This window comes from Ceratotherium simum, chromosome 16 (genome assembly GCF_057802395.1).
Source record: "Ceratotherium simum simum isolate JZ-2026a chromosome 16, ASM5780239v1, whole genome shotgun sequence".
In the NCBI taxonomy this organism is placed as follows: Eukaryota; Metazoa; Chordata; class Mammalia; order Perissodactyla; family Rhinocerotidae; genus Ceratotherium; species Ceratotherium simum.
In genome coordinates, this window is record NC_141915.1 from 3,703,581 (window position 1) to 3,717,843 (window position 14,263).

The 14,263-nt window shown below is 47.1% G+C and overlaps 1 long non-coding RNA gene across 1 annotated transcript; it reads left to right on the forward strand.

Moving 5' to 3' along the window:
- The first annotated feature begins 523 nt into the window (after nucleotides 1–523).
- On the forward strand, nucleotides 524–8,681 carry LOC147914867 (uncharacterized). Its single transcript, XR_015554617.1, has 2 exons — nucleotides 524–1,057; nucleotides 6,786–8,681. It is a non-coding gene; the product is annotated as an uncharacterized LOC147914867 (long non-coding RNA).
- The last annotated feature ends 5,582 nt before the right edge of the window (nucleotides 8,682–14,263 follow it).

Consider the following 14,263-nt stretch of genomic DNA (forward strand, 5'->3'; position numbering starts at 1 on the left):
CCCGCGCCTCCGCGGCCAATCCCCGCTGAAGCTCCGCGTGCGCAACAATGACGTCCGTGACGTCGTGCGCTCCCCTCCCCACGTGACTGCGCCCCCTCCACGTGACTGCGCCCCCTCCACGTGACTCCGCCCCAGAATCTTCCCGCGAAATTCCTCCGCCTGACCCCCACAGCGACTCTTCCCTCGACAGCCCTGCCCCTTCCAACCCCTGCCGCCCTCTCACCCCGCCACGCCTGTCCTTCGTCCCTTCTGGAATCAGACGTCAGTGACCTGCCCATCACCGCGCCACCGCTGGAAGAGGGGTGGTTCCTCGAGGCCGGTGTAGCCGCGCCAGGCTGCCTCCCCCGGCCTGCCGCCCCCGCGAGGCCCAGGGCGCAGGCTTGAGCCCGAGTGCGGGAGCTGCCCGGAGTCCCCGTCCGTGCGCGGTGGGGGCTTCCCGCTGGGCGCTGACCACGCCCCGCCGGAGCGCCGCCCAAGCGCGGGCCGAGGTTTCCATGGTGACGGTAAACAAGCCTCTGCCCGCCGCCTGTGGACACAGCAAGCCGGCTCCCCCGTCCCTCAGTGCGGCAATAGGGTGATCAAGCGTGACGGCGCAGACGCCCAGATGGAATGAACCGGAACACCGAGAAATGGGGCCCGAGTAGGGCCAGGCCCGGGGAGGGGCTGCCTGGTGGTCCAGAACGTGGGGACCTGAACTCTGGGGCGACGGCCTGCGATCCTCAAGAACAGGCCGCGGCAACTGGAGAACCTGGGGTTGAGAACTAAAGGAGGAGACGTGTAGGTGGACCCCGGTGTCACGTGGCCCGGCAGCAGAGGCGGGGGAAGGAAGACGCCGGGAGTGAGGGGTTCGTTCGTCAAGCAGGACGTCGTAGCCTTTCCCTAGGCGGCAGGCCGCCCGCATGGGGGACTCTCCCAGGCTAGCAGGAGTGTGAGCCGGGGCCGAGTGCTCCTGCGAGGAGCAGGGTCCCCGGGGCCCAAGCATTGCAGGGGGCGGGGCCAGGCCTAGACTTTTAGTTTATACATCCACATAGCGTGAAGGGCCACGTAGTTCTAGAAGGTGTGTATTAAGGTCACAGCGCCTCCATCGCCCTCAGTCCATTTCCTTCTCCCAGGGGAAACCATTTTCCTAGGCCGGCGCTTCTTTCTTCTGAGCGCCCCCACGTTGATTTCACCTGTTGTCTTGCCTTCTGCCTGAGCCCTGGGATCTGTATGTTTCTGTCCTGTTTGTAGCGGTGATGGCTTCATTAATTTTTTAAGTGTGTTAGTTTGATGCTAAGTTTTGATCAGAGTTTTCGTTTGCTTTGGTACCTTGTTTTCTTGTGAGTGTTCTGGACGAACCTCTGTTTTTCCCTTTTTTTCTTTCTGCTTGTTTGTTTAGATCCTGTGCTAGTTTCTTTTTAATAATTCCTCTTTGTATTAAGTGTGTTCGCTTGACAAAATTTGTAGGCAAGAAATGGTTATTTTTTTCCCCCGTAAAAAATGGAGAGATCTGACATGTTAGAGCTGTGCTCCACTATGGTAGCCTCTAACTATATCTTGTGGCTACTTAAATTTAAATAAAATTAAAAATTGATTTCCTCAGCTGCAGTAGCTATATTTCAAGGAAATGTATTAGAAGTTATCTAAGGTATATAGCATAATAAGGTCAGTTCCTTCACTGCTCATCTTTACTAGAACAGTATCAGTATCTTTGATGCTTTCTCTGTGTCCCTCAACTCATATCCTCTCCCTTCACTCCCAGACATAATCATTATCCTTATTTTTGTAATCATCAATTGCTTGCTATTCTTTAGAGATTGCAATTTTAACTCCCCAACAATGTACTGAATTGCTTGGTATGCCTTCAACCTTACACATTAATGTTTTCATGCTTCATGACTTCTTCTGGGCCTTGTTTGTGTTGCTCAAGGTGAGAGTTGTGGGCCTCCTTCATGCTGATGTGCATAGATGTAGTTTTTTCTTTTTCATTCTTGTATATGTACCACAATTCTATCTCCATTCTTCTTTTACTAAACGTTTTTGGTTTGTTTCCAGTTTTTGGTAATACAAACAATGCTTCTTTAAACAGACTGGTGCAGGTCTCTTTGGCACATGTGTAAAGACATGCTCCAGGGTGTGTGTGGAGGAATGGAATTGCTGGCTCACAGGGCATGCCCAGGTACAGATACTAGATCACACTGCAACATGTTTGCAGCAGCATGCACCTTCAATCTCAGTGTGAGAGAGCGCCCTTTACATCCTTGCACAGTCTTCCTATTTTTATGTTTATTTTTAGTCTTTACTTCTTACCCGGTCAATAGTGAAGAGCAGTTGCTTCTTTTTCCTGCATCATCGTTACCTGTGGGTTGACAGTGTGATTCACATTTGTCCCTACTTCCCTTTTGTTTTTTCCCTTCTCTGGGGCAAAGTTCAAAGACGCTCCTGCCCAGGGCTGTCCACTTGTCGCTGTTCTTTTGAGGGAAGGGTTTGGGTTGTGCCACTCAGATGTCACTGTCCTCTTGGAACAGTGCACCTGGAGGTTGCCCTGAGCTCTGTCTTGCATCTTCTCCCACTTTTCCCCCATCCGTGTTCCATTTTTACTACCTATTTTGTGGATCTGCATTTGTTTCTGATTTTCCTTGTTGCTTTCTGTGGATTTTGGAGAAAAGAAGTGGAAATGCCAAAATTATGCCCACCGGCTTCAAGCTAAAATACCCCGGGAAGCATTTTTTAAAAATAGATTCCTCAGTCCAATCCCAGGCCTACTAAGGCAGCATTTCCAAATGAAGCTCCCAAGCATCTGTACTTTTTAAACCTCTCCAAGTATAAAGTCAGTTTAACAGCCTCTGAACTTCAATGCCTGTTTTCTACTGTCTTATTTTCTCTTTTATTTTTTATTGAGAAACAATCCTTTAATAGAGACTATATTACTATTCCTAAGTACTTAATGAGTATGTTAGTTTTCTTGTTGCTACTCTAACAAATTAACACAAATTTATTATCGTACTTTTCGGGAGGTCTGAAGTCTAAAATGTAGGTGTTGGCCAGGCTGTGTTCCATCTGGAGGCCTCCAGAGGACAATCCCTGCCATTGCCCTGTTCAGATCCTAGAGGCCCCTGCATTCCTTGCTTTGTGGCTCCTCCCTCCCATCACTCCATCTTCTTGCTTCGAGGTCACATCTCCTACTACAGTGTGTCTACACATGGATAATCCAAGATAATCTCCCCTTCTCAAAAATCCTTAACTTAATCACATCTACAAAGTCCTTTTGCCATATAACTAACATATTCACGAGTTCTGAGGTTTAGATCTGGACATCTTTGGGGGACCGTTATCAGCCTACCACAATGAGTTAGAAATATTTATTTACATTCTCAAAGTCTGAAACAATTACAACACAAGCTGAGATGCTCGATGTCCAGTAAACGTAAGCTGGAAGGTCAGTTACTTGTCTTGGTCAGTTTCGGCTGCTATAACAAATTGCCGTAAACTGGGGGGCTTCAGCAACAGAAATTTATTTCTCACAGTTCTAGAGGCTGGGAAGTCAAGATCCAGGTGCTGGCTGATTCAGTTCCTGGTGAGAGCCGTCTTCTTGCTGTGTCCTCCCATGGCAGAAGGAGACTCTCCTCTTCTTATAAGACTTTGTCCTCATGACCGCATCTAAACCTAATCACCTCCCAAAGGCCAGACCTCCTAACACCATCACATTGGGCGGTAGGGTTTGAACATACGAATTTTGGAGGGTACATTCAGTCCATAACACTTGAAGAAATTTATTTTTTCTGGAAATAATTCTAAATTGGAAAGGCAAAGAATGGCTTCCTACTTGCAGGATTCTCTCCTCAGCTGTCCAACCAAATTTGCATGTCCGCGTGCTTGCAGACACACACACACACACACACACACACACACACACAGGGGACAAATGTGTTCTTTACTGAACATAAAAAGGAATCAGAAGACGACTGCCATTCATTGCAGTGTGTGAAAGGTGCTTTGGAAACAGAAAGCAAAACTCTGAGCCTGGAAATAGAGATTCTCCAGGAAATCTATGAGAGAGCAGGATGCCCACATAAGAATCAAGTGCTTTGTGCATGAATGTGCGCAATAACATACGTAAGTTTTCATCTTTTTAAAGAACACCTAACGCAGTTTGTTTGCATTATATTATATTTATTCTGTAAAGGATTGTCTTTCTGCCTTTCAGCCTTGATTTTCGTAATGGGCATTTTTCTTTCCATCCTGACTGGTTGGCAGTAGGTCGCCTGTCATTTATTTGGAGGAAGGGTGTTCTGGTGCCACCAGTTACTGCTGCTCAGCTACTAAGTCTTTTTTGATGACCCATTTGTTCTCACTGCTCCATTACATATTTCACTGTGCTTTCTCTGTGACCAAGCTGCCTAACTGAGATTTCTCTTCCGTTTGTTGTATCGGCTATCAAAAATCTTGAGGGATTGGTGTGAGATGCTTATGGTAGAATATCATCTTCCAAACGCTTTAAGGAATCTTTAGCCATCAATGGTGTCATAAGCTTTAGACTCAGTAGAAGGCAGGTATTCAGAGCAAACATTACATAATGTCACGGAAGCAGGGAGAGTGGGAGTTTTGAACGTACAAAGGCCTCTTTGCAGAGTGTACTTGGGTAATTCATTACTCTTCAGAAATATAAATCTCACATTTGGACTTAAGTAAATTTTAAAATATATAATTTTATAGTGCATTTTGAGTTCTTACTCCACAAAAATGCCAAGTCATTTCTTGGAAAATAGGCTTTCTGTGGTCATTGCTGTTGTCTGCTCCTATACTTTGCTCTTCAATGTATGTGGCAGTTTCTGAGCACATACAGTTTAGTACTTTGTCACAGCTCAGCCTGCCACGGACTGATGCTATTCAACACTGAAACCAGAACACTGATTTTTTCCCTCATTGTCTGCTCACAGAGCCAGCACAGCTTTTTTCCCCCTAATTTTTATTGAGGTTCATTCTTAATGTCTGGCCTTCTTGAGAAACATATCTCATTTAAGTTGTTTTCCTTAAAAGTGGTAGATGTGTTTTGTTTTGTTTTGTTTTGTTTTGTTTGCAGGGGAAGATTCCCCCTAAGCTAACATCTGTTGCCAATCTTCCTCCTTTTTTCTCACCCCCACCACAAAGCCCCAGTACAGAGTTGTATATTCTAGTTGTAAGTCCTTCTGGTTCTTCTGTGTGAGCCGCCACCACAGCATGGCTACTGACAGACGAGTGGTGTGCTTCTGCACCCGAGAACCAAACCCGGGCCACCAAAGTGAAGCACGCTGAACTTTAACTGCTAGGCCATCAGGGCTGGCTCTTTTTTTTTTTAATAGGAAGTAATCTGTCTCACCAATAGTCATCTGGTTATGTAAATGGCAATAGTTTTTCTTCATGATGTGGATTCAGCGGCTGCAACATCCACTCACTCCATATTATTTGTTCTGATATCCTTTTGATGTAAATATGTAACAAAAGTGTCAGAACGTCCATTTGTTCTAAGTTTATAATAGCCACAACTCTGCTGACCACCACCGAGAGTCCTCTTCCATGTCTCAAAATGATTGCTCTGTAGGCAAAAGGGCTTTTTTTCTTTCAGTGTGATCTTATTTTTCCCTGTGCACACTTCCTTTTCTATAATATTTCTGTGGCCCCTGATGACTATATTTTAATGTGTGTCACTATGTGGTAAATACAAACTTTTCTTCACATCTCATGTATAGATACCTGAATTTAACTGTTAAACACATTCTCATAATTACTTTTTCTTTTTTCATATGGCAGGAGATGAATTTTAATAGAACAGGTGGTCTTTGCCTTATTTTTTGAAATAAGGATGGTGAATCTCTGGGCTGAAGCATAAACCTTAGTTTAACATGAGGTTTATCAGTTTAAATCAGTTTACACGTTTAGATGATCTTCTGTGTGCAGTTTCATTTAAACTGCACAGTTTCATTATGTGCCCAACACATACCAGGCATTTTGGCAGATACTTTCCTTATGTGCTTTATCTCCTCCTCATAATGACCTCATAAAGCCAATATTATTCCCATTCCATTGATAACAAAGCTGAGGTTCTGAGTAGGCCCCACAGAAAGTTGGAATTAGGGTCTGAGATAACAGGAACCCAGGCAAAGACTCCAATATGGTGCAGTATGCCTGGGGATGCACAGCTGAGAGTTGCCCAGGATGCTGGGGCTGTAGGAGGAGAGAGCAAGCCGGGCAGCTCATGAACGGCCTAAAATTCCACACTGAGTCTCAATCTGAGGCCAAGGCCCCTGCTCTGCTGATCTAGATTCTATCTTCACTTTCAGTTTCATTGGGGCATAATAAACTCAGGCAGACAATGTATCATCTGAGAACCAGAGTAAACTTCCCAAATCTGCAAGGTATTCTTTCACACGGACCCAGACCCTTCAAAATTCCAATAGAAACAAAATCATCCCTATTTGAGATTACGAGCTAAGAGCTTTAGGGCAACAAAGTTTTCATGACGTTAATTCCATTGTCCACTAATTGTGTTACGTGAGCATCCACGCAGCAGTTCTGCACGGGCCTTGTGCTCACCTGCACACTCCCTGCCCGAGTGGCCTGCCGTGCTGGGAATGCCCGTCAGGCTCCAGCTAGCGAGATTCAACCAACATCCATTCGACTTCTCAATTTTCCTTCTCTTCAACACCCTCCAGTTTATTCCAGGGGGATTCACAGCTCTCTCCTTTGTACTAGGGGGCCTGCACTGGTGCTTCTTTTATAGATGATCATGTGCTTTGTGCTGTTGAATGTGTGTCTCTTTCTTACAGGACATTTTCAGCTCCTGAACTTAGAGGTGTGTCTACTCAACACGGGGTGCCGTACATGGCTGAGGTTCAGTGTACACCTGCAGAAGTGATATTTCTGGCTTCCTATAAACCACCTTTTTCCTTGTGCACAAGAGACGCCTGCTGCCCATCTCAGTCTGGGGAGATGATGCAGCACAGTGTGTGTCGTAAAAAACTTGAGAGAAGTTAGTGTCTTCAGCCCGCAGGCTTGCATTACAAAGCCCTGCAGTAGCAACTGCGATATTTTCTACAAGGAATGGAAAGGAGGATGGAAAAGATGAACGTGCTGTACAAGGCCAGCTCATGCTGTTCACGTCACGAAGGTGGAGGAGGTGGCTCATCGCCTGGGATTGGTGACCCAGGGCCTCCCACGCGGTAACACTTGAAGGGTGATCCTGGGAAAGGAAGGCGCCCTCCTGGAGCCTTATTAACGTGCAAGGAGCAGAAGTTAAAGTTTTGGAGTACCTCAATATGACAGACAAAAGCCCAACACCAACAGCAGCTGAAATCTAAGGAAGCAGGTGTCAGCGCCCGGCACCTTCCACCAGGTGTCACAAGAGCAGCACCAGTGCAAGACCTCTAACCCCTCCCCCCACTCAGTCCTACCGACAGCTTCCGGGGGCTACTGGATGCCAGGGGGTGAACTGCTGTCACCAAACATGTCACTGCCTCCGTCTGCAAATTCGAGGAAAGTCAAGGGGACTGTCCTGATGGATTGACAGAGGTAATCCCCAAATCACAAAGAAAGCATATTCAGAAAGACGGGCTTCTATTTGCAGGGCCCACAGCCCGTCCCCCCTCCCTCCCCACTGCAGCAGCTCGTTATTTGCATATGAATACAGAGAAGGAGAGAAAATGAAAAGTCCTTCCTCTACGCATTAGAATAGCAGCTCTTCAGACACCTTCCACAGGCCTGTGTGGAACCAAACTACAATGGAGTCACTTACGTCAGGGACAAAATGGAGACAGTCAACGCAGGTGCATAGAGGAAACTGAACCTCACCTCACAGGACTTGACAGCTCTTCTCAGAAATCAGCAGAGGACACCAGCCGATCCCCAAATGCCACGTCTGTTTACACCATCTCTGGACTTCCTTCTTCCCCTGACTCAGCACCTGGATCCAAATAAGCAAGACCATCACCAGGCAACCCATCAGCTGCAAAAGCCAAATAACCTCTGCATTTACCCCATGAAAATCCCTTAGTCTGTGAGCAACTCGGAACTCAGTCCTCCCGCAGCCTTGAGTGTCCCAGCTTGCAGGTCGAAAGCCTGGCAATAAACCCATCCTTCTGCTCTGTTCTAGTCCACGTGCAGAGTTCGGTTTTGGACGCTTTCCTATCTTCTCTCCGACTCGCAGAATTCTGTATGTGTGACTATCCTGATCTGAATTTAAGGAAACACAGGCACAGAGAGGAAGCAGACAGTGTGCACAGGGCCACACCGCTGGGAGGAGGCAGAGCCTGTTTCCATTCCAGGAGGACCTGCCATGCCTGTCCTTCCCCCTCTGCTCCCTCCTCGTGAAGGAGTCTCCTGCTCTCTGGACAGAGATCTCTCAGAGACACACGTGTTCCTACAGTCCTACAGGGGAGCTTGGAAGGTATTTTCTAACAGAAGAAAAAGTTACGTAGAGAAGTTTGTTAGTCACGGCTAACTCAGGTGGGAAAGGGCTTGCTTTTTAAAAATACCTAAGACAGTAGAAGTATCACAGGACACACAAACACGATGAGGGGTGTAAAAGATAAGGAAAAGACGAACGTTTCCTGAAATGCTTGGTTACAATTGAAAACGACCCCAGCACAGACCTTGGCCTCCTCCCTCGCCTCAGCAGAAGCTTCCTGAGCTGCTGCCCCGCCCAGAGCTGCAGCAGGCCCTGCGTCTGTGAAGGCAGAGACTGAGCGAGATTTCTTCTGACTTGCATATTCCTCATGGAAGAATCACAAACCCTCCTCCTCCTTCCTCACCAACGTGGACTCTTTCACACACTCAGGCCCTTCTATGGGGCGGAGGGTGTCCAGGTGCCTCAGGTGACCTCAAGGACAAGGGGGAGACCCGTCTCCTGACCCTTCAGGAAGACACCACAGAGCTCTGGCTGCCGGCCTGGTGTTTTCACAACAAATCTACCAACTGTGGGCAGGTCACGGCTCAACTCGCTGTGGACTCAACACTAAAAACCCAAGACACATCAGGGGAAATGGCGCACAATTCACTCACAGACAAAATGAAGATAAGAAGTGCCCTGGATAGGAAGAATGTCCACACAGGGCGTTTAGGTGGTACTGGCCATACCCTTCCAGCCCAGGAGGGTTTTTCAAAGCATTCAGTCTCCCATACCTGACCAGGTAATATATACACATTTATACTTAGAAATGGACTTATAGACATAAATATTGTGGTAAAGAGAAAAGGAAAGGTCTGTGGGGTATTAACAGTAAAATTTTAGGGTTACACTTAACATTACAGGAATAAAATTACATAGAAATTTATTAATAAAAGACTATAGTTCACATTTGAAAAATTAAAATAAAAACAACAAATAAATATCCACAACTGTAAGAGTAATTTAATGCTTGCTGTCTTAAAGCAGCTCTTGCAGTAGGCTATTTATCCCCAAAGACAAATTAAGAAACTTTCTCTATTATTCTGGATATACAGCCCACAGTGGAAAATCTGTGTTAGATTTTTCCAATAAAGGAAAATAAACCCTCCAAACAGTTTACTGCGAGTTGGGAAGCATGCTTACTCAATTCCCTTCATAAGGAGTAACCCTCAGGCCCCGCCAGGTTGGGGGTTCACTGTTAGTGCAGGCGGGTGAGCTCCATAGTTCCCAGGGGACAGGCCCAGAGAGCCAGTCCGGGGTCTTGTCACCACTGTGAGACCAGCTGCTCCCTGTAGTAAGTCCTTGGAATTGTTCCCAGGCAGAGCAGTGATGCCCTCTTGGATCAAACAGCACTTTGAGGATTTTGCAGCAGAAAAGAAAGTGCTGCTCTTCTCAAAGTGCTCCCGGCCTCTCTGGGGAGGGTCTATCTGGATTCAGTTTATTAATCCAGTATTTCTCTTGTGGCTTTGCCAATTAAAAAATTATTTCCAACCATCTTAATATAGAGACAGAATGGACCTGAATAAAAATTAACAAAACTAAGCCCTTTACTAGATACTAAAACAAGTTAGCCTTAAAAATTTGAAAATACCCTGAAAAAAAAGTCCAAATCCCATACCTGTTTCAGGTGGGCAATCTGCCTGTTAGTCTCAACTCTCTCTCTTTCTGCAACACGGTTCTGAGCTATAAGAGAAAAATATGTCCACATCAGTCGTGGTTGACTCCGTGTCAAAGGAAAGAAAAAATCTTATCCAGTTGCCACGACACTGCTTCTCAACAGCAGTGATCACAAGAAGACAACACATCAAAAAATAGATGATCAGCTATCCCAAGGGCCGTTACTATTGTCTGCAGGATGGAGAGAAAGATTCTGCAGACTTCAGGCAGCATGCACATCATCTGGTGTCTGAATGAGCAGGGGGCCTCCTGTCCTCTATCTTCTGTATCCTAGCTCTCCACCTGTGAGTTCCTACTGCTTTCATCAGCTAAATCACAATATTGAACACAATTCTAAATACTCTGCCCACGTCCCATTACCCTAACAACTGGACCCTGATGGACATTATCCATACTTACAAAAACATATTTCTATAATTATAACACGAGAATAGTGGATGCAAGCTCTGGCTGTATCATTTCCTTATTATATTTGATGCATGGAGGTTCTGAGCTGATGTATTTTCGCTATCCATTCTCAATACGACCCTAACTAATCCTCCTATAGTTATCTCCCATCAAAAAGCTTTTTTCTTCCTTGAATTATATCTGTAGCCTATTTCCCAAGTCGGGGACCACCGACTGTGTCTATCCAGGGCAGGACAGTTTTTACGGCTTGTGGTTCGTCCTACACCAAACAGTTCTCCAAAGGAATCATGACAGCTTCACCCCCTCCAGGAACGCGGACATGAACCCAGTTCCCCCAGTCTGGCCAGCAATGGAGGCCAGGACATTTTGGTAACTTAACATTATTTTCATATGATAGAAAGTTTTTTCCTTGTGTGAATTCTCTATATTCAGGTCTTTTGAGGTTTTATGCTATTTGCGTCTCATCGATGTATAAATGGTAAAACAGCCAACAGCGGTTTCATGACCACTGACGTGCGCGGCTGAACTCACTTGCGATTCTGTCGTCCTCTCGCGTCGCTTTCTTTGTGCACCTGAGAGCTGACTGCGCGCCTTCTGGCTGCCCCTGTCACTTTCTTGTCACTTTACACTTTTTGCTGCTGCAGGCGACCTGGCTGCCCGTTAACGACCGGGCGGGAGACCGGGCAGCGCCCACCTCCCCGCGGGGCGCGCGCTCTCAGCGCCCCCGCCGGACGGCCCCTCCCGCGCACGCGCGCCCTCTGGCGGCCGAGGCCGGAACAGCCCCCTGAGCGGCGGGGCGGGCGGTGCAGGCCGCGCGGCCACCCTGGTCCCTGCCTTCTAGCCGGGCAGCCGCAGAAATGAACGTGCGATTACCGGCAGGGTAGGGCCGCCAGATTCACGGAAAAATAGACCAAAGATTGCACGAGACATACTAATACTAAAAAGTGACTGGTCGCTAAGGTGCAGTTAGAATTTAACTGGGCGCCTTGTATTTTATCTGCCAAGCCTAGCACCAGGAGCAACAGTGTGTGCGGGGAGTGATAAAAACGTCTAACAGGAAAATAACCTAGTTTGGGGTATCCGGAAGCCCCCCTGATGCGCTGTTTTATTTTTCCATGCCCAGTGCTTACTACCAAGTGCTCTGGAAATAGTAACTCGTCGGATCCTCGGAACAAGCCACACGTCCCCCATCCCCAGCCGAGGAAAGGGAGCCGCTGGCAGTTCTGGGTTGAAAGGCGGCCTCTCCCTAGGTACCCCACAAGGCTCTGAAGGGCCCAGCAACCTGGCCTTCAGGTCCCAGCCCACCATCCTCCTGTCCAGCTGCTTTTGCCTCCAGCCGGCTGCCCCCGTGGGCGTCACCCCCGGGGGCTCAGCGGGGGGCAGAGTCCCTGCCCCGCGGGGTGGGGAGCCCCGGGTGCAGACCCACAAGCCTGCACGAGAGCCCCCCTGCGGCTGTGACAGCAGAAGAAACCAAAGCGGGCGGTGCGACGGTGCCGGGAGGTCCCAGGGCGCTCTCGAGGGGAACGGTCGGGGAAGGCCTCCCAGGGGGGTCTGCGACACAGACGCGGCGCGGGGCGGCATCTGGAGTTTGTGCCGTGTCGTATGCGAGTTGTTCGTTGACGAGTCAGAATTGTCTGGCCACCGTGCGGAGAATGAGCTGAAGGAGGGCAGGCAGGGAAGCAAGGAAACCAGCCAAGTGGCTCTTCCAGCGGTCCAGGTGACGTGGACTCACAAACCAGGGCCAGGGCTGTGACAAAGGTTCGGGGAGAGCTGACTGGGGCCCCCTGAGGAAGGGAATCTTCTCCTGGCTGGAGCCTCCTCCTCCTCCGGATCTCAGCCCCGTGTCTTTTCTGGGAGGGCCTTTCCTGACAGCCAGTCTGAAATCGCTCGTCGGCACAGCACCGATTTGATTTTCTTCACAGCCGTCAGTGGTGGTGACACGACCTTGTTTCATCGTTTGGGTATTGGTGGTGGTCTGCCTCCATCCACACGCGAGAGCAGAGGCCCTGCTGATTTTGTTCTGTAACTCCAACGCCCAGAATGTAGCTAGCACTCCATAAATATTTCTTTGTTGGATGTCTCCAGGGGCCTTGGAGCTAAGATCTGAAGCAGGAGGTAACCAGGGGAAGGGATGCAGAGAGAGGAGAGAATTTAAATCACAAGGTCCTGAAAAGCTGGGGTTGTTTAGCCTTAAAATTTGCGACAACATGGATGGACCTTGGGGGCATTATTCTAAGTGAAATAAGCCAGACAGAGAAAGACCAATACTGCATGGTATCATTTATATGTAGGATCTTTAAAAATTAACAATTGAACTCATAGAAATGGAGAATAGAATGGTGGTTGCCTGGAGCTAGGGGCTGCGGGAAATAGGGAGAGGCTGGTAAAACGGTACAAATTTTCAGTTATAAGATGAATCAGCCCTGAGGGTTTGGTGACTCTAGTTGATAACACCATGTTGTGTAATTGAAATTTGCTGAGAGTAGGACTCAAGTATTTTCACCAAAAAAAAAAAAGGTAAATATGTGAGGCGACGGGTGTGTTAACTATATATTTGACTTTTATTTTTTAAAGATTTTATTTATTCATTTTTTTCCCCCCAAAGCCCCAGTAGATAGTTGCATGTCATAGGTTCACATCCTTCTAGTAGATTTTATTTATTCATTTTTTTCCCCCCAAAGCCCCAGTAGATAGTTGCATGTCATAGGTTCACATCCTTCTAGTTGCTGTACGTGGGACTCGGCCTCGCGTTGGATGGAGAGGTGGTGCCTCGGGGCGCGCCCGGGATCCGAACCCCGGCCGCCAGCATCAGAGCACGCGCACTTAACCGCTAAGCCACGGAGCCGGCCCTATATTTGACTTTGATACAATAGTTTTATATATCCTACTGTCCGTATCGCAATTTTGTCAAACGACTTAAAATATATTTTTTTCTCTCTACTGTATAGGATCTAGTCTACTTTTAATTGCCAAGTATCTTTTACTTCTTTAGACTAGGGTATTTCCACAACTTTTCCGTGTCAGTTATGACATGGGCATATTTTAACAGTATACATCCCTTCTCCCATTTTTAAAAAGAAGGTTGCAGAGTTTAGATTTATCTTCTGTCACTCATAATTAGATTCAATTTATTCATTCTCAGTTGAAAGACGACATGGGTGACCCTGTGTCTTTTTCAGGGTTTGACAACTGGAAGTGAAGGGGACCAGAACATGCCATCCAAAATATGCCACTTTGACATATTTTGAGCTAAAGCCACTTGAAAAATGGCACTCTGATGTCCTTTTCCTCCTGAAAGCAGGAAATAAAAGTCCCATGTGAGAGATGGCCTCCCTGTACCAGGAAGAAAGAAACGTTTTTATCCCCGGAGACCAGGAGTCAAGGCTCAGAGAATTCTGCACACACAGACCTTGTGAAAATAATTCTTATCTTCTTGTAGCCTCCCCCTATATTTTAGTTTCTTTTCCACAATTGCCTCTCTTTGTTCAACCCAGTAAAACAGCATTTAGGTCTTGTCACTTCTTTTGGCCTTCATTTCTTTGTGAGAGCTCCAGTGTCATGTAAAACTTACATTAAATGAATTTGTGTGCTTTTCTCCTGTTCATCTGTCTTATGTCAATTCAATTTTCAAGCCCAGCCAAGGACTCTAAGAGGGTAGAGGTAAGGTTTTGCCTCCTTTTCAGAGGTGCACAATGTCCATCTGTCCCTCATGGTAAGTGGTAAAAAGAAAAAAAATCCTTGGTAATAATTTTGATTACCTGGTGAAAGTTTTATCCC